General features: G+C 37.6%; 1 long non-coding RNA gene across 1 annotated transcript in view; it reads left to right on the top strand.

The window, feature by feature from the left end:
* The window catches only part of LOC111529320, a 23605-nt gene extending 1478 nt beyond the window's left edge, over positions 1–22127 (top strand). Inside the window, exons 2-5 of the long non-coding RNA XR_002727390.1 lie at positions 11569–11720; positions 17077–17168; positions 20249–20400; positions 22095–22127. This is a non-coding gene — a long non-coding RNA (uncharacterized LOC111529320). The remainder of the gene's footprint in view (positions 1–11568; positions 11721–17076; positions 17169–20248; positions 20401–22094) is intronic.
* The last annotated feature ends 1057 nt before the right edge of the window (positions 22128–23184 follow it).

Raw genomic sequence — 23184 nt, 5'->3', positions numbered from 1 at the left:
CACACACACACACACACACACACACACACACACACACACACACACACCATGGAATCTAAGGAGGTTTGGAACAATGTTAAAAATCAAGGATATGAGGTAATGCAGAGTGAAGGGAAGAATGTCAACCTACTTCTGAACAGACAGTGTAATCTTTTTGTGTAATAGTTGCATACCCTAGTAACCAAAGGATCTGATATAATGAGATTCAGCTGAGCTTTGGGAAATTTTATCAACCATTTGATTTCAAGTGATTTCATTCTATCCTTAACTTGCAGCACTGGGCTTTGATATTGAAATAGGAAGAGAACATTGAATTGGATTTTTTTGCCTTGTACTTGCCATTTCAAATAACTTTACAATTATTATTGCCTTCCCAAGAGGTAGGTAGGATTAAAGTGCTTTGATTTTTTTATTGTTAGGGTGTGAGAAATCCTAACATGATAAATGACTTGGAGGTTAGAATAGAGCAAATCAGGACCAGAACAATGTTTAAAATTTATTGATTTCAAGGATTATAGTCGCTCAACTGATCTATTTTCAGTTTAGAAAATAGTGGGATGTTACACTTTGTAATACTAAGCACTGTATGGTTGAAGTTAAAGCCCAGTAAGGCTATTTTACCAGCAGTCAGGAATTTTGAGTCCTAATCCTTGCTACAACTCTTAATTTTAGTTAACACTAATATTTCTGGAATTCAGTTGTATTATCTGTAAAATAAAACAATTAAGATGAATTTGACTAGAGTGAGGAGACTGCTTCACATGACTTCCTAACCTTAGGGTTTTTCAGTCAATGTTTCTTATTGAGGTATAAAAGACCATGTTCCAGAGATGGCACCTCACAGAGACATGAAATTTTAATATTCATATTCTTCTCAGTGAAACTTTTATTTAAATAGGCAAAATAGACAATCTCTTTTACAAAGGGGACACTGGGGCATTCAGTGGAGTGCCTTTTTTCAGTACCACAGCTACTTACCTCCATTCATAATGCCTTCTTTCATGAATCTGCTGGGGAATTGTTTTTTAGTTTATTAATATTATTAAATAACCACTGTCTTTAAAGTCATAATTTCTCAAACATATTGCTCTGTTTCCATGCAAAATTAAGTATCATATTTTAGGACAGAATTATAAATTCCAAATGAAAATATTTCTACAAAGTTAACAAAACTCTAATTATTGATATTAGCTGATTCATCAAACATTTACTATTCTAGGTTGATTTTATATATATGTGTATATGCGTGTGTGTGTATATATGTGTATATATGTGTATGTATATATATAAATTCATTTAATTCTCATAACAGTTCTTTGAGGTAGGTTCCATTCATCTCATCTCCACTGCTGAAGAAACAAATGCATTCTGAGTTGAGTAATCTGTCTGTGATCAATCAGCTAGTTATGGCCAGAGCCAGGATTTGGAAAGGTGGTTTCAAAATCCAAATTCTTGACTAGTTTACTAAATTGTTGGCCCGTACATTCCAAATACAACTGGCATTCTAAGCCATGTTAATATGGGCATGTAACTTATAGAAACGAACAGAAATATGGAATATACACATGTGCTTTAGAAGCTTATATGAATGTGCAGAGGAAGATTATATTTAGGGCAAATGCATATGAAGGGTGGGACTCTCAGTGGTTTGCGATTCACGGCAAGAATTGAGTTTTATGTCTATCTTTGTTTGCCTAAAGCAAACTGAAATTCTAGTTTGCTTTTGTTTTCTTTAAGAGCCAACTACTTTACACATATAAAATTCCAACTGAATAGCAAAGCAGCATCTAGATTTGATAGCTGTCTTCCTCTGTACAAAGAAAAGAACGAGAATCAATCTAGCTATTGCGTCTTAGGAATTACTTCCATGAAGAAGCCTTCCATGATTCTCCTAGTCTCCTAGTCTGAGCCATGTAGCCCTCTGTGCCTCCATGGCAACTCACACTTTCTTCTGCCTTGACCCTACACAGGGTCCTATAATCACCTGTGAGCTTGTCTGTCTTCTTCACTGGCCTGACAGACCTTTCAAGATCAAGGATTTTCTTATCCATCTTTGCAGCTTTCTGCCCAGCAGATACTTTGTACTTAATAGACATTCAGTAGGCATTTGCTGAAGTAAAATAAAGGTGTCTTCAAACTAGCTTGGGAAATAATTCTGGAGAGACGATGCTTTTTTTTTTTTTTTTTTTTTTTTTTATTCTACCCACATCTGACTTTTAGTTCTTCTATGGAGTACCTATTTTATGCAAGCAAATACTTGTTCTCTATCTACCTATTAAGTTTACATATTGTAGCTATTTAACATGTATTGTTGATTGAATTACATTGGAATAGGTCCTTTAGATGTATTAGAGAATTAGCAGTAGTTTAGTCTGTTTAGGCTAGGCTATGTTTGGTAACAAACCAACCTCTAAATTTCAGTGTCTTAACACATAAAGGTTATTTCTCAGTCATGTAGAATGGTCCAGTGGTGACTCTCCAGATCCAGTGGTGACTCTCAACAGCAGCTCTTTCTAAATGGCAACTGCAAGTTTCAGGCCTTTGGCAGCTTGTAGCTCTGCCATGGAAACAGGAGGCTTCCAGGTCACCATGGCAGGAAAACAGAGAACTAGGCACTGGCTCCCAAATGCTTTGGTCTGAAAATGACACACTTTGCTTCTGCTCACAGCCCTTTGGCAAGAACTAGTCACCTGGTCTTGTCTACTGTAGGGGGGCAGGGGACTGTGGGAGAGGAAAACAGTAAATAGCCTGCCTGGAGGTAGAGAGAGTGAAGTAGGATCTAACCATCAATACTGACATTTAGTTTTCCGTCTGATGCATTCATTTTTAAAAATAGAAGTTAATTTTTAAAAATAGTTAATACATTATTTTATACGAATTCATAGAAAGATCAGAATACTACCCCACCCCCTTTATTGACAGGACCCAAATTAATAAGTGGTTTTAAAAAAAGTTAGCAAATAAGAGAAACATCAATAATTTTTCAGCCGAAGACCTTTTCTTTAAAGATAATATTAATAAGTCAATTGATAATAACCTTATTAATAGCCCCAGTGAAGTTTCTGTCCAAGCAGAGATTCCTGACCTCTCTGATTTTCAAAGTCATGAGAGAGTTAGGCAAAAAGAGGCATATCCATGGGTAAGTGCTTTCAGAATAACTTGGTCACTGCTTCTCCCTTGAGGTGACCTGCCTTCCTTTTTTATACGTGAGAAAATTGCCGGTAAAAACGACTGATTGAAGCTTTAACTTTCTCATTTGGAGCGCTGAGAGGTGAGGTTCCTTAATTCTTGAATACAAATATTAAAGCAGAAAGCCCACAAAAAGTTCTTCTGACACAGTGTAAGATATCAAGATGAAAGAATTGATAAGCTCTCTTTTTATTTGTTGTATCTTCTATCAATTATGTAGTGGGTCTGGAATGGCCTAAGCCTTGCAATATCAAGCTTTTCTAGAGATAGATTCTAATCTGCATGCTTACGGTTAAAGGAATCGTTGTAATATGGCAAATGACCAAGAAAGCACCCTCAGCCTGTTTCTTCAGGAGTGTCAGAGTTCTCAGGACATCATGGAGAAGCACAGGTATGGGTTCATCAAGTCATTTAACTTCCTAGAGCACATGGATGAATTATATTTCCAAGATCTCAGTGGGATTATGTCTCTGAATTGTGAGCAGCGATGGCAATTAGGAGAGGGTGTGTTTAAGAATTCCCTTTTCTCCATAGCCTCATCAGCATCTGTTGTGTTTTGACTTTTTATTAACAGCCATTCTGACTGTGTTGAGATAGTATTGCAGGAACAGAAAACCAAACACTGGACGTTCTCACTTATAAGTGGGAGCTAATCACTGAGCACACATGGACATAAATGTGGGAACAATTGACACTGTGGACTACTAAAGCTTGCAGTGGGGGATGGGTCAAAAAACTACATATCAGGTACTATGCTTACTACTTGAGTGATGGGATTCATACTCCAAACCTCAGCATTATGTAATATTCCCATCTAACAAATCTGTACATGTACCCTCTGTATCTAAAATAAAAGTTCGAATAAATTGTAAACAATAAAAACAAAGAGAAGATGTGCATTTTCCATCTCTCTTTCTCCGACTGGTACTGCAGTAAATAAAGGAGTTGGCGAATGGAAGCTATCTGGATCCTTGAGTCACCTTGTGGAGGAGTCACAGGCAGCAGAACCTCCTGGCCTCCATCAGATGCTGATGTCAATGAGAAATAGCCTCTGTTATATTAAGGCACTGGAATTTCAGGATTGATCCCAATATAGTATAGCCTAGCCTGCCTACTACAGGCACAATACATGCATACAGACCATGCAAGTGCCAAAAATTCGAAGGGTGCAAGAGACCTCACAATCCCCTCTGCCACAGGCAAACACTATTATTAATTTCTTATGTAACTTTTAGAGATGTATTATGTACTAACATCAAAATGGTAATAATTGTGATAATGGCAGCAACCGCTTAAGCACTTACCCTACCCCATTATTTAAGGTAACACTAACTGCTCTAACAATTGACCCTAAAAGGTGGTATTATTCAAACTCAGAAGAAGGTGATCTAAATCAGCAATATGTGTGTGTGGTGAGGGGGTGCTCTGGCCCCCCAGTGAGTCACTTGAGTGCACTGACTGATGGGGGCCTTGCCATCCTCAGGATGTGACTTCTAAGACCACTCTGGGCATCAGTATCTAGCTGGAAAAAGAAATAGCGTAGAAGATGGCAACTGAGAGGCTTTTATGGTCCTGGCTTGCCAGTCATTGGCTAGAATTCATTCACACGTCATATCTTCCCATAAGGAAGGCTGGCAAATGTGGTCAAGGGTATGCCAGGAAGAAGACAACTAGCAGGCTTATTTAATTTTTACAGCAGCTCTATGACCAGAGACTGCTATGATACTCACTTTACAGGTGAGTAAACTGAGTATCCAAAAATTTATTTGCTAAAGATCTACTTGAAAGTGGCAGAGTCTGGAAGTGAACCTGAGTAGTCTTGCCAGAGCTGGGCTTAACCACACTCTGCAACATCCTTTCTTTACACAGTGCACGGTGCTCCACTTTCTTTTCACCTTAAGAATATTTAGTGGAGATGTTCAATTCTAGTACAGTTGACCTTCCTTATTCACTAGGGATAAGTTCCAAGACCCCCCGTGGAAGCCTGAAACCGTAGATAGTACAGAATACTGTATGTGTTATGCACAAATTTCTTTTCCTTTCTTCACAATGTCGTAGATTTGTTCTTACCATGTATCTTAGCAACTGCAGCATGTGATTTTTTTTTTTCTTAGTAAGTTGAGGGCTTTCCCCTTTTTACTGAAAGGAAGCACTTTATGACTTCTTTTCGGCACATCCGGTTAGCTGGTATTCCTACTCTTGCACTTTGGTGCCATTATTACATAAAATAAGGTTTACTTGAACACAAGCACTGCGATATCAAGACAGTTGATTTGATAGCCCAGAGGGTTTCTAAGTGACTAGTGGGCAGGGAGCATTAACAGTGTGGATACTCTGGACAAAGGGATGATTCACGTCCCGGGCGGAAGAGGGACTGTGCAAGGTTTCACAATGCTTCTCAGAATGCTTTGTGATTTAAGAATTAGGAATTGTTTATTTCTGCAACTTTCTATGTAATGTTTTCAGATCATGGTTGGCTATGGGTAGCTGAATCTGCAGAAAGCAAAACTGTGGACAAGTGGGGACTGTTGTACACATAAAGCTGTTTCTTGATGGCTATTTATTACTCAATTATATAAATAAATCATAATTAACTACTCTTCATGACTATCATATTGTTTCTATCTTCCACCATTATAAACTGTAATACAGAGCATATCATTTTCACATATGTGAGTACATGAAGACAAATAATTTTCACACATGTGAAATTACATGAAGACAAATTTTTAGAATTAAAATTGCTTGGATAAATAGTATATGTGTAATTACTTTTGATAGACATTTTTAAATTTCCTTAACATGAGATCATTTTTTACAACAAAAAGTACCATTTATACACCTATGAACAAAGTATATAAATACATTTCCCTATTTCACACCACACACAGGTTTTCAGCTTTTTTGATTTTTGCTAAATTGTAAGTAAAAACGGAATTTGATAGTCTTATTTTTTTTTTTTTTTTTGAGACGGAGTCTTGCTCTGTCGCCGGAGCTGGAGTGCAGTGGCCAGATCTCAGCTCACTGCAAGCTCCGCCTCCCGGGTTTACGCCATTCTCCTGCCTCAGCCTCCGGAGTAGCTGGGACTACAGGCGCCCGCCACCTCGCCCGACTAGTTTTTTGTATTTTTAGTAGAGACGGGGTTTCACCGTGTTAGCCAGGATGGTCTCGATCTCCTGACCTCGTGATCCGCCCGTCTCGGCCTCCCAAAGTGCTGGGATTACAGGCTTGAGCCACCGCGCCCGGCCAGTCTTATTTTTTATTCTCTTAATACAACAGAAGTTTGAGGAGTCCAGCTCCTGCTTAAAAACCTTTGTGTGATTTTTCAGACCTGACCATAGGCAATTCAAAAGGCTTTGCCTGGCAGGCCTCCTGGAGGAAGCTACCCTCCCCACACAGACTTGGTGCACAGCCCCTGCACTGCAGCCTCTCTGAGGACTCGCAGTTAAGGACCCAGGAACCCTCAGCCTGCCATGCCCTTAAGCATAGCTGCCTTTCCAGCTCAGCCTCTTTCATTCAGAAGCCTCTTTATCTAGGGCCTTTCACTGAGACGTTCCTCACGTGTCTCCGTTGATATCTCCTTTTGGGCACGCGGGGTATGGGGAGATTTGAAGACACTTTTCTCCACTCTGACGCAGTACTACAATACCCAGTACTTTTCCATACTTCATCATTACGCTCCTTTAGCTCTGGGTCTGTAAAGCTGCAGGAGCCTTTTGCTTAGGGCTTCCTCTGTGCTGATCCACTTTCCTCTACTGACACTGTTCCATGGAAGGAAATGAGCAGGAGGAGACAGTGTTTTCTCTGGCTTAGTCTCTTTGCTGGAAGTAATTGAAAGTTTCGCTGTAACTTTCATTTTGGCCTATTTTTTTTCATTGGCTACCCTGATATCTGGCAGCTGAGCTGAGCTCCTGACAATGTTAAAATGTCTACATATATGTAAATTTATTGCAGCTTTTATGTCTTTTTACTGATAGTTCATATCTTTTGCTTACTGTTCTTTTGGGATATTATTCAATATTTTCTTTTTGATTTAAAAATATTAAGGAAATTAATAATTTACTTATATGTTATAATTTTGTTTTGGCCAATTTTTCATTTGTCTTTTCATTTTAGTTATAGTGTATTTTTTTCTATGAATTAAATTCAACCACAATTTTTAAGAATTTATTATTCTTATAAGAATGCCTGTTTTTCTTTTTTGGGTCAGGTTAAGAAAAAGTTTTTTTTTTCACTGAGATTATAAGACATCTTTATCTGTATTTTCTTTGTACAATTAAACCTTTGTGTTATTTGCAATTTTGTTGTAAAAAGGGTAAGATAATTCAATTGCAGTTTTCTTCATGGCTATTCAGTTATCCTAACATCATTTAGTGAGTAATTTGTTTTCCTCCATTCTTACAAAACATCACCTTTTTGATATAAAGAATTCCTATATGTACTTGAGTTTATTTCTAGTTAGTCCATAGATCTGTATATTTACATTTTATTACTGCAGATTTAAGTTTACTATGGATTTAAACATGTTTTGCTCTTACTGTAGAAATTACTTTTATTTAAAAATATCTTGGTTGATTTATTTTTATACAGGTGTTTTAAAAATCGGCTTGAAGTTAGTAAGAAATCCTATTCTAGAGATCACATACATTCATATGTTTCATATTCATATATGTATACACATATGTATATACACTTACGTATGCATGCATACACAATGCACATATGTATGCATGTATAAACATAAGCACATACACATGCATGTATATATATGTGAATACATATACATATGCATGGATGTATATACACACATGTATGTTTATACATATGTATATGTATATATAAACATACATGTATGTACACACATACATTATGTGTATATATGTATAAACATAAACATAGGGAGAATTGTTTCTTTTCACCCAAGAATAAGTTATACTTTCATTTGGGTTTTCCCTTTAGTTTTTTCAGGTGCATTTAGAAGTATTCATCTAAATTTCTTTTTAAGCTTATAGGACATTTGATTATTATTTTTTTTTACTGTTTTTCTTTTATAGTTTGTTCTATAGTTTCTAATTGCTTGTTACTTTATATATATATATATATATATGTATATATATATATATATATATATATGTTACTCATTTTGTATACCAGTTTTATTCCCAGTTACATTAAAATAATTATTAAGAGGCTGTGAGTTTGGTGGGAAAGATCTCACAGGCCAGCACTAGACAACCTGGTTTTGAATCCCAGCCTTGACACATTCTGGTTGTTATTGTGAGGATTAAAGGGAATTCATGAAACATGCTTAGAATAGTGCTTAATCAATTTAATCATTATCTCACATAGCAGTATAAAAGATTTCCTTGCTTCAGAAAAAGAATTTTGATGCTTTCCTGCTTCTACACTTGGAAAAAGTTTAAATAGAAGCTTCTGTTTTTGTTAATATAAAGATAAATAAGACACATTTCCTCCCCTTCAGGGAAACTGTTTTGTTCTTCACCAACTCATTTGAATCTCTAAATCTTTTTTGATAAAAGAATAATTAGAGTAAATTCATAAATGAATCTACTACTCAGTCTAAAAAAGCATCTAAGCCAACGTTTAAATCCAATTCCTCCTACTCTACAGACAACAATCAAGATTTAAACATGTTAGCACAGTAAAAGAAAAGCTTCAGGGAATTCTTTATTTGAAAATACATGCTCTTTTAACTAAAAAAAATTACTCTTCCACATTTATTGATTAATGGAATGTTTTCCTGTAATACACTTCAGTATAAAATGTATACAGTGTACTTTACACTTAAGGTCAATTTATGGAATGTTCCAAAGAAAGAAAAGAAGAACAAAAATAGTACTATTGATTTTCACCCTTTGCTTTTGTGTCTTCCTTTGTATCTTTTCTCCGTCATGGTCTTTCATAGTTCTGACCTTTAGAATATCTGGCCTGGGTTGGTTACTACCAACCTTGTAAAATGGTTTCTTAGACTCTAGTTTTGTTCCTTCTCCACACAACCACTAGAGCAATATATTGCAAATTTGATCATGTTTCCCCTTCTACAAAAGCTAGTGCTCATAAGGATGGCCTCACAGCTCTCCTTCATTAAACTTCTTTCCAGTCTGAAATCTTGCTGGAATGCTCTATCAATATCAAATGCTCAAGGTTGTCTTGAGCATACAAAGTACCTTTTCATCTTGAGTTTGGCCTCTTCACTGCCATATCCCATTTGCCTTCCTCTCCCTTTTTTTTTTTTTTAAACCTGACTCACGATTTATTTTCCCCAGCAAGCTCTCTTTTTACTTCTGAGCCCCTAAGTGTTTGGGTGCTCCTCTACAGTGCTCCCATCATAACCTCTCCATGTCTTCCCCTCTCAGAGCACTTACAAATGTTCATCCTCCTGTGCCTGCAATGTCTTAGGATTGCTGGTACCTTGGACTTGTGACCATATCTTTATTTATCTTAATATCGCCAGTACCTTGCATTTGCTTCATACACAGGAGGTTCTCCAAAGATACTGGTTCAGTGAAAGAATAAACAAATGCTACCCATTCCCCCTGGCCATCTTTTTAAAAAGTCTGTTAGGAAAGTTTTGAGAAGATTAAGCCAAACACCTAAATCCAGGAGTCCTGATTACTAATTCCAGTTCTGTCTTTAACTCACTCTGGAGCCCTGGCCTATCTCTGCAAGTCTGTGGATACATAAGTCTCCAGGTAGATTCGGGGCCTATATTAGCACAGTACTGAGGTAAAATTAAGCTTCTTAAATCTCAGATTTTGGAAACTCAACCCTACCTTACCTCACAGTTGACCCATCCTTACCCTCTATAATCCCTCCTTTAACATTGTTTTCCTGGACATTTCCATTACAATTTTTGAGCAACTGACTTAACATAGAAGATGTGGTAGGCTTACATATGGAAATGTGTAGATGATAAGTTCGAAACTGGTATTAAGTCACATACACACTGATTCCCCTCGCGTTAGCTCTGTGGCTAGCCTGCCTCCTTTCCCAGATGTTAAGGATAAAGCACCGGTTGGTAATTAGTGAAGGAAAGGAAAAGTTGCCTCTGTAGCAAAATAATATTGAGGAGGTATGCCAGCAGGGGGTTATCTTTGCCACCACAGGATTGTTTGGTTGTTTTTTGGGTATTTGGTGGTCTCCAAGGCCTGGCCACCATGGAAAATCCAGAGCACCCCTTCTGCCAAAGCAGTGAGAGACCCGGAGGGAGAAAGGACTGAACATCCTTTCTGAAGACCATCTAAAAGAGAACAAGGGGCATAAGACTGGAGCAAATGACACGGGGGAGGGGGGAGGGGGCAGGGAAAGGTCTGGAGGAGGGATTCTCTTCATCAAGGGTGAGCTTGCAGGCCCCATGCCATAAATAGGATTGTGACTTCTTTGCAGCGAGTCCCTAGATCTCTGTTCCCCTTGTAGGCTCTGTATTGCTTAACCTGCAGTAAATAACCACCTGAACATTTTAACAGATTCTATATGTGTTCTTCATGACTTAAAAAGGAGGTAGATGCCTTTTTCTTTCCCTTCTCCAGCTGATGTCTAGATTACTTCAGAGTGGAAGGCAGGATGCTGAAACATCCTGCATGGGACCCCATCACACCACAGTAGACAGACTGTTCTTGTTGTTGTCATGCCAATGCTGCCTTCTCTCTTCTACAATAAGAGGTTTCGTGCCCAGGTAACACAATGGGCACCAGCAGAAGACTAGCAACCACGGCATTTTTTTTTTTTTTGGGACACTGTCTTGCTCTGTCACCCAGACTGGAGTGCAGTGGCGTGATCTCAGCTCACTGCAACCTCTACATCCTGGGTTCAAGCGATTCTCCAGGTTTAGCCTCCTGAGGAGATGGGATTACAGGAATGCACTGCCACCCCCAGCTAATTTTTTGTATTTTTAGTAGAGACGGGGTTTCACCATGTTGACCAGGCTGGTCTCAAACTCCTGGCGTCAAGTGATCCACCCGCCTCGGCTTCCCAAAGTGCTGGGATTACAGGCGTGAGCCGCAGCACCCAGCCCATAGCATGGTTTTGATTCAACTTAAGAAATTAGCTGCCTCCTCTCCCATCTTCCTCCTATGTTAAGCATTTGCAGTTGCTTCAGGCTTTAAAATTGTTATTTCATTAAATTATACTTTCATGTATTGTTATAGGATGTATAACAATATATTGCCATGCCAAAGCTATTTTATTGTTATATAAGTTAGGAATATATAAAGAAAAACAAAAGATAAAATCCTCTGGAACACTCAATTCCAGCTTCTTGTTTTTTACATGAGATGAGGGAACATTGAGGCTAATTTTTTTCTTTGTCAATTTAAAGTATGATTTTCCTAGGACAGTTTTTCTGTTTCTTGATGATAGGATCTACAGTGGCTACAATAACCAAGTGCTACAAAAATGCTGTGACAAGGAATCTGAACAACAGAGATTTGAGGGAAACAAAGCACTTTCGACGAAGGTTCTGCTGCTTGTCTTCAGCTCAGTACCAATTAGAGCTTCACTGGAGGTGAAAAGTGAGTGTCTGAGAATCTTAATTCAGCCTTTTTTGATGTTTAAACAGAATCTACACACAGCTGCTACCATCTTCCAACTGCCATGAATCTGTTGTTACTTTCTATTTTCCCTTTTTTTGATGTTGCTTTTAGCTAATGAATATCTTAAAGCAAACACCTTTGTAACTACCACCCAGGCCAAGAGATAGAACTTTGCCAGCCACCCCAAAAGCACCTTGGTGAGGCTTGTTTCTGTTATAATCACTCCTATCAGAGTAAACACCATCCTGGCTTTTATAGTAATGGCTTCCTTGCATTTTAGTTTTTCAGTTTTGTCACCTATGAGTGTGCACTTATATATTATATTTTAGTTTTTTTCCATTTTAAAAATTGATGTTTTTAGATTCTCTTTTAATCTGCACATCCCCTCCCTCCGCCCATCATCTTATCCTTTTTTTTCCCTTACCATTTACTCATTTAAAGACCCAGACAGTCCTGTCAGATTCCTATTGTTTGGATTTTGTTAATTGTGTATTCTTGGCTAAGTTATCCTGTTCTTTTCTCCTATTTCCTGAAAAATGGTAGCACCATTCAGAGGGTTAATCAGACTCATTTTAGCATTTTGGCAAGACTATAGGAGACATGTAGTATCTTATTGTCCCTGTTTTTGTTGGCAAACATTAATATCTAATATATTGATCCATCAATTCGTTGAACAGAGGGCAGTACCAAATAATGATAATCTATTATTTAAAAAATTATTAGCTGGAGTTTAAAAATAGATACTTTTCTTCACCTATCATTTGGTTACCCAGTGATATAGCCATGTAGGAATGGCAGAATAAATGCTTGATTCTTTCTCTTTAGTTACCTTCCTCTGAAGGTGATCAATTATTTTTTGATAAATATTAATGAATAGATTTATTCACATTTGTTGATTTCAATCCCTTGGCAATTATCTTCCTTATAGATGCTAAATTTTTCCATCTTTGGCCATTGGAAATCTCATAAAGTTGGCTTGCCCTATTGACATGTTTCTAGTAGTCATGACTTACTTTTTGACAAGGTATTTCAGGCTCACCTTTTACATATTCTGGCCCAGACATGGAAGCAGACATTTCTCCAGGAAGCCCTTGGTTCTTTTAACAGAAAGAGGCAATTCAAAACCACAGTCTTGTTGCTAATAATGCTATTCTAATCTGAATATTCCTCCTTTTGTTGTTTCTGAATGATTATAGACAGCGTTTTTGGTTATAGACAACATTTGTGTCTCCTTAGAATTGATATGTTGAAATCCTATCCCTGAAGGTGATAGTATTAGGAGGTGATTAGGTCACCCTAATCATTTAGGAGGGGAAGCCCTCATAAACAGGATTAGTGGCCTTAGAAAAGAGGCCCCAAGAGTACCCTAACCCCTTTCACCATGTGAAGACTTAGTGAGAGGATGGTTTTCTATGAACCAGGAAGCAGACCCTCATGAGACACTGAATCTGCCTTGATTTTGGACTTTTCAGCCTCCAGAATTGTGTGAAACAAATTTCTTTGTTCACAAGTCACCTAGTTAACAGTGTTTTGTTATAGCAGCCCAAACAGCCTAAGACAAGTAGTGTTCAAAAGCTGATGGCTTGCTTTCTGAGACTTCTTTCTTCTATGTCCTTCTTTTACCTTTCATGTGGACATTGACTTTCCATCATCTCTTTTCTTTGTCCCATTCACTTTTTATTTTATTTTATTTTAATGGACACTGTATTAGTCTATTCTCACACTGCTAATAAAGATATAACCGAGACTGGGTAATTGTAAAGGAAAGAGGTTTAATTGACTCACCGTTGCACATGGCTGGGGAGGCCTCACAATCACGGTGGAAGGCAAGGAGGAGCAAAGGCATGTCTTACATGGCAGCAGGCAAGAGGGTATGTGCAGGGCAACTCCTGTTTATAAAACCATCAGATTTCATCAGTCTTATTCAGTGCCATGGGAGCAGTATGGGGGAAACCACCCCCATGATTCAACTGTCTCCACCTGACCCCACCATTGACACATGGGGATTATTACAATTTAAGGTGAGATTTGGGTGGGGACACAGCTAAACCATATCAGACACATAATAATTCTACATATTTTTTGGATAGTGATTTTCCATACATATAATGTATAGTGATCAGATCAGAGTAATTAGCACATCCTTCATCTGAAACATTTAATGTATAACACTGTTGGATGATTCTAGTTAAAAATAATATATAGTTTCAAATAGTTAGGAGGGTAATACTAGAGTCATCCAATGGTGTTATAGGACATTAGAGATTATTCCTCCTACCTAACTGTAATTTTGTATACTTTAACACATCTCTGACTCTCTCCCCCTTCCCTTTCCCCTTATCAGCCTCTAGGATCCTCTGTTCTATTTTATACTTCTATGAGAGCAACTTTTTTTTTTTTAAACTTCAACATATGAGTAAGAACATGCAGTATTTAACTTTCTGTTCCTGGTTTATTTCACTTAACATAATGTCCTCCAGTTCCATCCATGTTGCAACCAATGACAGAATTTCATTCTTTTTTATGGCTAAATAATATTCCATTGTGTATATACCACATTTTCCTTATCCATTCATCTGTTGTTGGACACCTAGGTTGATTCCATATCTTGGCTATTATGAATAATGCTGCAATAAAAACAGGGATGCAGATGTCTTTTTGATATTCTGATTTCTTTTCTTTGGATGAATGCCCAGTAACGGTATTGCTGGATCATGTGGTAGTCCTATTTGTTTTTTTTTTTTTCTTTTTTTTGAGATGTAGTCTTGCTCTGTTGCCCAGGCTAGAGTGCAGTGGTGCAATCTTGGCTCACTGCAAACTCCGCCTCCTGGGTTCAAGCAATTCTCCTGCCTTAGACTCCTGAGTAGGTGAGATTACAGGTGTGCACCACCACATCAGGCTAATTTTTGTATTTTTAGCAGAGATGGGGTTTCACCATGTTGGTCAGGATAGTCTTGGACTCCTGACCTCGTGATCTGCCTGCCTCGGCCTCCCAAAGTGCTGGGATTACAGACATAAGCCACTGCACCCAGCCTTATTTGAAGTTTTTTGAAGAACCTCCCTACTGTTCTCTATGGTGCCTATACTTGTTCGCATTCCCAACAACAGTGTAGAAGAGTTCCCTTTTCTTGACATTCTTACCAAAATTTATTATTATTTTTAAATAACAGCCATACTAACTGGGATGAGATGATATCTACTTGTGTTTTTGGTTTGCATTTCCATGATGATTAGTTATGTTGAGTATTTTTTTTTTTTTTTTTGTCATTTGTCTTTTGAGAAATGTCTATTCAGATTGCTTCTTAATTTTTAAATTGAATTTTCTTTTCTTGCTTGACTTGCTTGCTTGCTTTTTTGTTTTTAAGATGTTTGGGTTTCTTATATATTCTGGATATTGATCCTCTGTCAAATGAATGATTTACAAATACTTTCTCCCATTCTGTAAGTTGTTTCTTCACCCTGTTGACTGTTTCCTTTGCTATGTGGAAGCTTTTTAGTTTGATATAATCTCATTTGTTTATTTTTGCTTTTGTTGCCTGTGCTTCTTTGCTCTTATTCATAGAATCTTTTCCCAGAGCAATGTTCTAAGTAATTTCCTTTTTTTTTTTTTTTTCCTAGTAGTTTTAACGTTTCAGTTTCTTACATTTAGGTCTTTTCTCTCTTTTGAGTTGATTTTTGTAAAGAGTGAGAGGTTGGGATCTAGTTTCATTTTTCAGTTTCTTAAAGTCTAGATTGCTCTGCAGTCTAGATTTACAGTTCCTTCAGTTCCTAATGCAGTTTTCTTATACACTCCTGTTACTAGTTTGGGCAAAATCCCTCCTAGTTTCAGATACTGTTTTCCAATGTACTTGTCATGATATCCAGTGAACATCTGTTGGCTATTACTGGTGTCTTTTTTGCTTGGGACCCTCAGACATCCTGTTTCCCTTTACTTTCTTCCGCACATACACTGATACCATGTAGATCTTACAGTTATTGGTGAATTGTCTCCAGTTGTTTTATTATTTGGGGTTTGTGTGGATGCCCTTGTCACTTAGCTTGTTATAAATACTATCCATTTTTTTTCTATACTATCTAGCTACCTTATATAAATATTTAAAGACATCCAAAAACTATGTGGCCATTATTTTTCCAGAATTTTTTATTTTTTCTTATAGACTGACACTAGAGAAATAGCTTTACTATATTTTCTTCTTCACCTCTAGGCATTTTAGATTTTCTTGTGTGAGTTCACTAGGTAGTTTTATGACTAATATAACTCATGTTCAGTTGATGTGTAATCATAGCATAAGTGATCATACTGTCACTTGAAAATAAAATTTGAAAATAGTCACACGGTCATCATCAGCCACGCTACTATTACGTGTCATCCTTTATTTTCTTTCATTTTCCTTTTCTATATTCTGTTTCTGTAGATAGTACCCTTTCAGGGTTATATGCATCTTTCAATATTTTGTAGGTTTCTTGGAGCCAGCTTATAAAGAACTACTGATGTCCTTCTTGTACTCCTCCCTAACTCGGCCTAAGTCTGTCTTAATATAGAAGGGTAAGATGCCTCATGATATAAAATAGTGACCTTATTTAATTAGTCTTGTCAAAGGTAAATAAACAAAATTAGTTTGGCCCATGAATATAAACATCCATTTGTTCTGCTTTAACCCCCACTTTAAATTTTAACTTTAGTCATTAAATGTTTTGGGCTAGGTAGGAGAATTATGGCCAAAGGAACTATAGGAGGAAGGTTGTTTCTCTTAGTTTCTGTAAATAACCTGACAAGGAGACTTGTTGCTTAATCAGCACCTAATATGTTCATTTGGAATTCTCCAATGCCCAATTTTATTAGACATCTACAAAACAAAGCTTGTTTCCCCACTGCATTGCAATTAGTGTAATTAGAGTTTATGTGTGAAGTATCATATATCTATTGTGTGGTGGTTTTTTAGAGTAACAAGGATACTGAATTACCTTGCTAAGATTGCTAGTTTCAACAATTAGTTTATGGAGAATATTTAATAATACTTCACACTAGGAAATTGAAGTTCCAATCAAAATAGCATTCAGTTATCCAGAGCAAGAATATGTTCTTGCTTATATTCTGCCCACTCCTCAGAGCTGACTACACATGATATTTATATCTAAAATGAAAAACAGAGCATAGCCAGATTATAAGATGAGTTTTTCTCTCCTGAGAGACTAACAAGAGTAAGTGTCATGCCATGCTAGCCCAGGGAACAAAATTGTAAATATAGGGAGGAGAAACAGGTTTTCAAGTTTATATTGCTGCTATCTTATGGGGATCAGCTTCTGTTGTTACCATAATGTGTTATGTTGAAAGGGACAGACGGGGTTGCTGAGTGGCTGGTTGGAGAGTCCCTGAGAGATTACCCAAGAAACTCAGTTGCAACACATGGTGGAGCAGCCTCTCAGGTGAAAATAAATTCATAGCACGTGGTTATCTGCCTGGGAGTACTTGTCATTCACTGCATAGTTCATCTCTGTGGAGAACCTGAGTATTTCTTTGTCAAATAAGAAACTGCAAAATGGCAAGTGTTGTATTTCGTACAGACCAGCCCTGAGTTTTCTCCAGTTTTCTAAACCTGAGGTAAATGGCGGAGTCTGTAGATGGTGGCGAGAAACTGTTTTGGCCTTTTAGGACATCATATTTTTCAGCTGTAGTTAAAGTTCATCTGAAGTGGCTCCTGTTATTCCAGACCAACTGTTAATTGATATGCTCAGTCTATTTTCTCTTTACCCCCAAGCACCACTATTGATCACAAGCTAAATTGGATCAAGTTGCTATGTGTAACATATTGCCAGCTCTGTGAGCAGACTTTTTTCTAATCTTGGTGCCCTTAATTATACTCAACCAAATTACTGTTTAAGGAAATTCACATAAAGTTCGAGTTCATATGTAGATTTCTTGCTGTTGTGAATTTCAGAGAGACAAGTGCTTTGTAAGGATATGCATGTAATACAGGTGAGTGGGTAGTAGAAGATACTATAGAGGCAGTTAGTGGTATGTGTTGTATAGAGCACTGAGAAGTTTCCTGTATTTTTTCATTCTGTCTAATATGAGAGACGTAGTATAAGAAGTTTCAATGACAACTTTCAGTCTGTTCCTAGAAAAGGTTAAATCTTAGTTATTAATACTTTTACCACTTACCATGACAAATATTTTACCCCAGGCTGCTTCTCTGACAACTTACATTGTTTTTCTGCTTTGTCCCATAGTAGAGGCAGCTGTATAATTTTGGTAGCTTTTTCTGTGAGAAATGGTTTTCATTAAACATAGGCAGAATTAGTTACAACTTCCACTTGGAAGGTTAAGACCTAGTGCTCTATTTAGTCTTTTTGAAAGAGCTTAGGCACTAGTTTATTTCTAACTGCTACGTTTCCTCTGGATTACTGACCGCTTTGAAAGAGTTCAAGTTGTATCATTAAGTCCATTCAGTCCTCTTGAAACTGCCAGTAAAAAGACTAGGACGCAGAGGATGTTGTCATTAACACCTTTAAAAAATGTCTTTGTAAAACTTTTAAATTCGACTTCCAGAACTATGAGCTTCTACTGTGACTCTGGATCAGATTCTTTTTTTTTTTTTTTTTTGAAGAAAACGAATAAGATCATGTTTATGGCGCACATCTTCTAAGAAGGAGATTCATGGCTATATTAAACACAGTTCTGGACCTATTTTTTTTCATGGATTTAAACTACAAATGCTCTCAAAATTATATTCCACTCCAGGAAATAACTGATTTCTACCATCAGTTTCTAGTTTCCTAGGCATTTGAACTAGTAGTCACACAGAATGGGCAACTTGTATTGTTAATTGAATTGTAACACTTGGATGGCTCCCAGGCGATGTCACAAATAACATTTATTTTCAAAATTACTTAGCGAAAAGCAAAAGAAAGCACACAAAACATATTCTTCAGTGATCTTTGCATCCCTTTCAATATGTGTCTCAAAGGTAACTGTTAGGTAGCTCGAGATTGGCAGCATGGGGTAGCAGCCAGCCCTGGTCCCAAGCTTCCTTAGAATGCATATCTCCGATGAGAAAATGTGTGGTGAAGACATTGAGCTGTCAAAGTATTTCTGCCTCCCTGTACCCTTCATCTTACATGCTGTAGAGCTGTTGGTGGTAAGTGGTTGTTCAGCTAGGGACCACATTTTCCAGGACCCCCTTGCAATTAGATGCAGCCATAGATTGGATTTTAGCAAATGGAATGTGATTTGAAGCGCTGCGCATCACTTTCAAGTCTGGCTCATAAAAGCCTACTCTTCCCCAGGCTCTGTTTCCTACCAGTTGGTTGGTACGAGGATAACAATGGGATGAACTAGCAGGCTTTGTGGTGAATATGGCAGAATTCATGTGATCCTGGGTTTCTGTGGCTTCGTGGAAGGGCTACCTCTCCTGTTCACCTGCTCAGTATTACTTGATAAACAAGAAACAAATTTTAATTATGTTGAGTCTTGGAAATGTTTGGTTTTATTAGTCATGGAAGCTAGGGCTTCTCTAATAAAGCTTCTAAATTCACCCAAGCATTATACATATGCCATACCTAATAACTGAATTAAAGGCAGGGACAAGGCTGGCAAAGGAGGATAAAGAGGTTGTTTTGGGTCCTAAATTGCTGAATATATCCCATGGAAGGCGGATACATTTAATTCATTTTATTTTCAAGATAAGAAAAGCTATTGCAAACTAATTGTAGAGTTGGAACCAGTGTAAGATTCAAACACATTCGTTCTCCCTTTCACTCACCAGGTGCCCCCTATGTTGGTGGTAAGTGGTTGTTCAGTGGTGTAAACACTGTCCTACACATTAGGATTAACTCAGTAAAAAAGAGAGACCAAAAAATTTCAGGCTATCTCTTATCATTCCTGCTTCTACTCATCTTTAGTTGCAGTTGTCATAAATCAGTAAAATCCCACTGTTGTTTGCTCTTATAATTTTAGTTCTTTATGAATGTTAAGTTGGCTTAGTTAGGGACCTTTCTGGAGGTGAAGGGAATAGTCTACCTGGATTTCTTTAGTCTTGTCTACTAATTCTAGCTTGGTTCTGACAGCAGAACAAATGGGAATATGTATGAGGCTATAAAATAACTGATGTTAGAATGTGCAGGATTCAACGTTTAAAAGGAATTGCATTTCAATACAAGATAAAATTTCCAGATTACCTTGAGAATTGGGGTCATTACTGTCTGTTATATTGAAAGAATTCCAAAATGCTAAGTCGCCTGACAAGTTGTGGTGTTTTATGTGCTATATTGATATTAGAGTGTTTGTTTTGCTTCAATGGGTACTTAATTATTTGTTTCTTCTTGACAGTGTGCTAGAATTAATTCATAGCATTTTGAAGCTGCTTTAAATATCCTCTTGAGGGCAAGGGCTGACTCGGGTAAACCTAGTACCTCATATGAATGTTTTGCCCTCGGTTTAAATGTATTGAATTAGACTCATGAATTACTTTTAAAAAGAGACGAATTATAGCTTTTTTATCCTAAAGGAGATTTTTAGGAATGCAAGATGAAAAGAGCTAAATAAAACTATAGGAAATGGAGACTGTTACCAGCATCTAGCTTAGGATGGAGAGCCAAGCATGGCTCTCAGGTGCAACTCACATGGAGATGTGGCTCTCAGGTACAAGGTACCACTCAGGTACACTTCTTTATCCATTAGCAATTAACAGTTATTTCCTACACAGAACAAAAGTTGTAGCCACACTGTACTTTCCTTCGAAAATACAGAAGGCACAGAATGAGTTTACCTCAAGGTTTTATAAATCCTTAATTTGTAAAAATTCTCCATTAGTAGTAGCCTATAGATAGGTGTGAGTTAATATAACATTTACATATTAATTAACATAACAATGATAAGCTCTTTAGTACAACAACTCAGAAAATTAACCATTAATGTTCTTTATTTGGTACTGAAAGTCCAAAATTTTGTTTTCCTTTTACCTGGAAGGTAACTGAGAATATCAGACAAAATAATTCTGAAAAAATATTCATGAGAGTGTTTTTTTTTCCATGCAGAAAATGGAGTTCTAAGTATAGTAACAATTTAGTTACATAGTTACTTCCACTTCCAGAGATGTGATCCCTTACTGTGTAAATTACGTTTTCTAACAAAAATGACACAGATGGGTCAGATTTCATGGTTAGAAATTAGAAAGCTTAAATGAAATCCCATTCTTTCATGGAATTATGTTAGCAATTTTGGAAGGTAATAGTGATCTTACTAATTCATTTTTTGATGAACTCTTAAGATTCATTTAAATGTGATTCTCATATTGATACTTGCCTTTTTACTAGGGGTTTCAGTAGAGGATAGTTTTGTGGAAAAATACCTGTCTGAATAAGGCATCCTGTGATTTTTCTAAAGTGGGTAATCAGGAGACACTTGGAAAGGAAAGAAAAGGAAAGAATAGGTACTCCTACATTCATATGGGGCATGAGTGTTTTCTTTTCCCGTTATAATAGCAGCAGAAACAAGCTGGTTATAGGTCAAAGAGAATAACAGAAAAATGTTACAAAATTGAAGCAGAAATGTAGCCTTTTCTTCATGTTCCTTAGTAATGCCAGCATTCTATATATTTTATCGTGATAACAATGGCGGTGCCAATGATTATCCATGGAACTGGACCCATGTGTGCTCCATTTTCCTACCTTGTTCATCTGTGAGAGGTGGATTTGGATGACATATTAAGAGTATCCAAACGTAGCCCTTTGTGTGTTTGGAGGAAGTAATTTTATATTAGTTGTGTAGTTTTATATGTCGTTGAAAAGAATATCTTTTGAAAACAGAGAGTCCATTCAGCAATCTAGCATCTGTGTTTGGTTGCCATGAAGGCCTAACCATTGCCATTTCAGGGGGAAAGTGCAGGGGACAGGGGGATGGGGAAAGAAAAGAAAAAGCAAGCACATACACTGCGTATTCGAATCAGTACCTCAAATTCATGATGCTAATTTACACGATATTTTTCTGGTTTGAAAGTTCTTATTGTAAGGAAATAAACACAAAACTTGTCAAATAAGATAGTATTACTTGTCAAATAAGATAGTATTAAAATACTAAAAATTAGTATTAAACTGAAACGAATAATTTTAGATTAAAACACTATTTTAGTAAGACTAGTCATGTTTTGCTCAGAGTGCTCAGAGTGAATGTAATTTCTTAAATGTTCATACAAAAGCTAGTGACTTTTTATATATTTCTCGATGGTAAATTTGAGAAGAAAATCAGTTTTATCTTCTAGTATTATATAGAAATTAGGCAACAGGATTTTGATAAATGGGATAAGTAGTTTTTTAATAATAAATTTTGACAAAAGTTTTCAAATGTTCTTTCAGTTTCAGATGTTGCAAGAAAAGAAGCAAAAAAAATAAAATAAAATAAAATAAAAAATAAAAAAAAAAGCACAGTATGAAAAATAGTGATGTGAACCTGAAAATCGCTATAGGAGTATTCTCAAAAAAAGTTAATGTAATTGAATTCATTCTGACATGCCACATTTATATATATACTGCGGCATTTTGTTTTTAAAAGAAAATAAGAATGTGATATTCTTAATGTTTGGATGAACGGAGGCAGGATGGTGCACTTCCAGATTCTTCATCATTAACTCTTCCCGTGTGCATGAAAATGCAGCCAGCGCCCAGGGAGGGTGCAGACCAACTGGGCATGCGCCAGGTGACGTCAATCCAAAGAGACCAAGATTTACCTGGTTGCACCTGCGGAACGCCCCGGACATGCCTGTGCCCCGCCTATTGCCCTCCCACCCCTAGAAAAGCCGCTCTCGGCCATTGAGCCACGCGGCCTTCTCACAGCCCCACTCCTGTCGGGATGTCGGGACTGTGGGAACTCCGTCCGAGAGCCCCACGGGTGGACTCCGCCAGCCTCCTTCGCCGGAGGCCGACAGACTTCTCCCCCACACCTTAGGTTACCAAAAATAAACTTGCAGTTTTGCTCCTACACTTGCCTACCCGCTGGTTCTTTTGTGCCCGCTTGGCTGGTCTTAGAAAAACAAATCAGCTGGTGCCGAACCCGGGAGGAGACCCCTCCTCAGGGCTCCCAGGGTCCGGGGAGCCTCCTCCTCCTCGTTCCACACCGCGGACAGACCAGGACCTGAGACCCGCTTCCTTCACTCTCACGGCCTCTCTGGGGTAAGTGCTCTTGTCTCCTCTTTACCTCCCTCGGCCAGAAATCCTGCGCAGGTCCGAGGTCCATTTTGAGCCACCAAGTGGCTTGGGAGACCCGTTCAGGACGGAGACATCCGCCTGAAGGTAATCTCCACTTTGGCTCCATGAGCCTCCAGTCTGTCTCTGCTGGTTCCAAAGGATGCTTTGAAGCCAGGCAGATATCCACTTCCATTTCCATTGTGTCCATTGTGTAAGTAAAGAGGAAACAAACGGGAAACCCCCCAGTCTCTGGGGTAAGTGC

This window comes from Piliocolobus tephrosceles, chromosome X (assembly GCF_002776525.5).
Source record: "Piliocolobus tephrosceles isolate RC106 chromosome X, ASM277652v3, whole genome shotgun sequence".
Lineage (NCBI taxonomy): Eukaryota > Metazoa > Chordata > Mammalia > Primates > Cercopithecidae > Piliocolobus > Piliocolobus tephrosceles.
The sequence above is the reverse complement of the archived record's forward strand: the minus strand, read 5'-3'. Positions and strand labels throughout refer to the sequence as shown.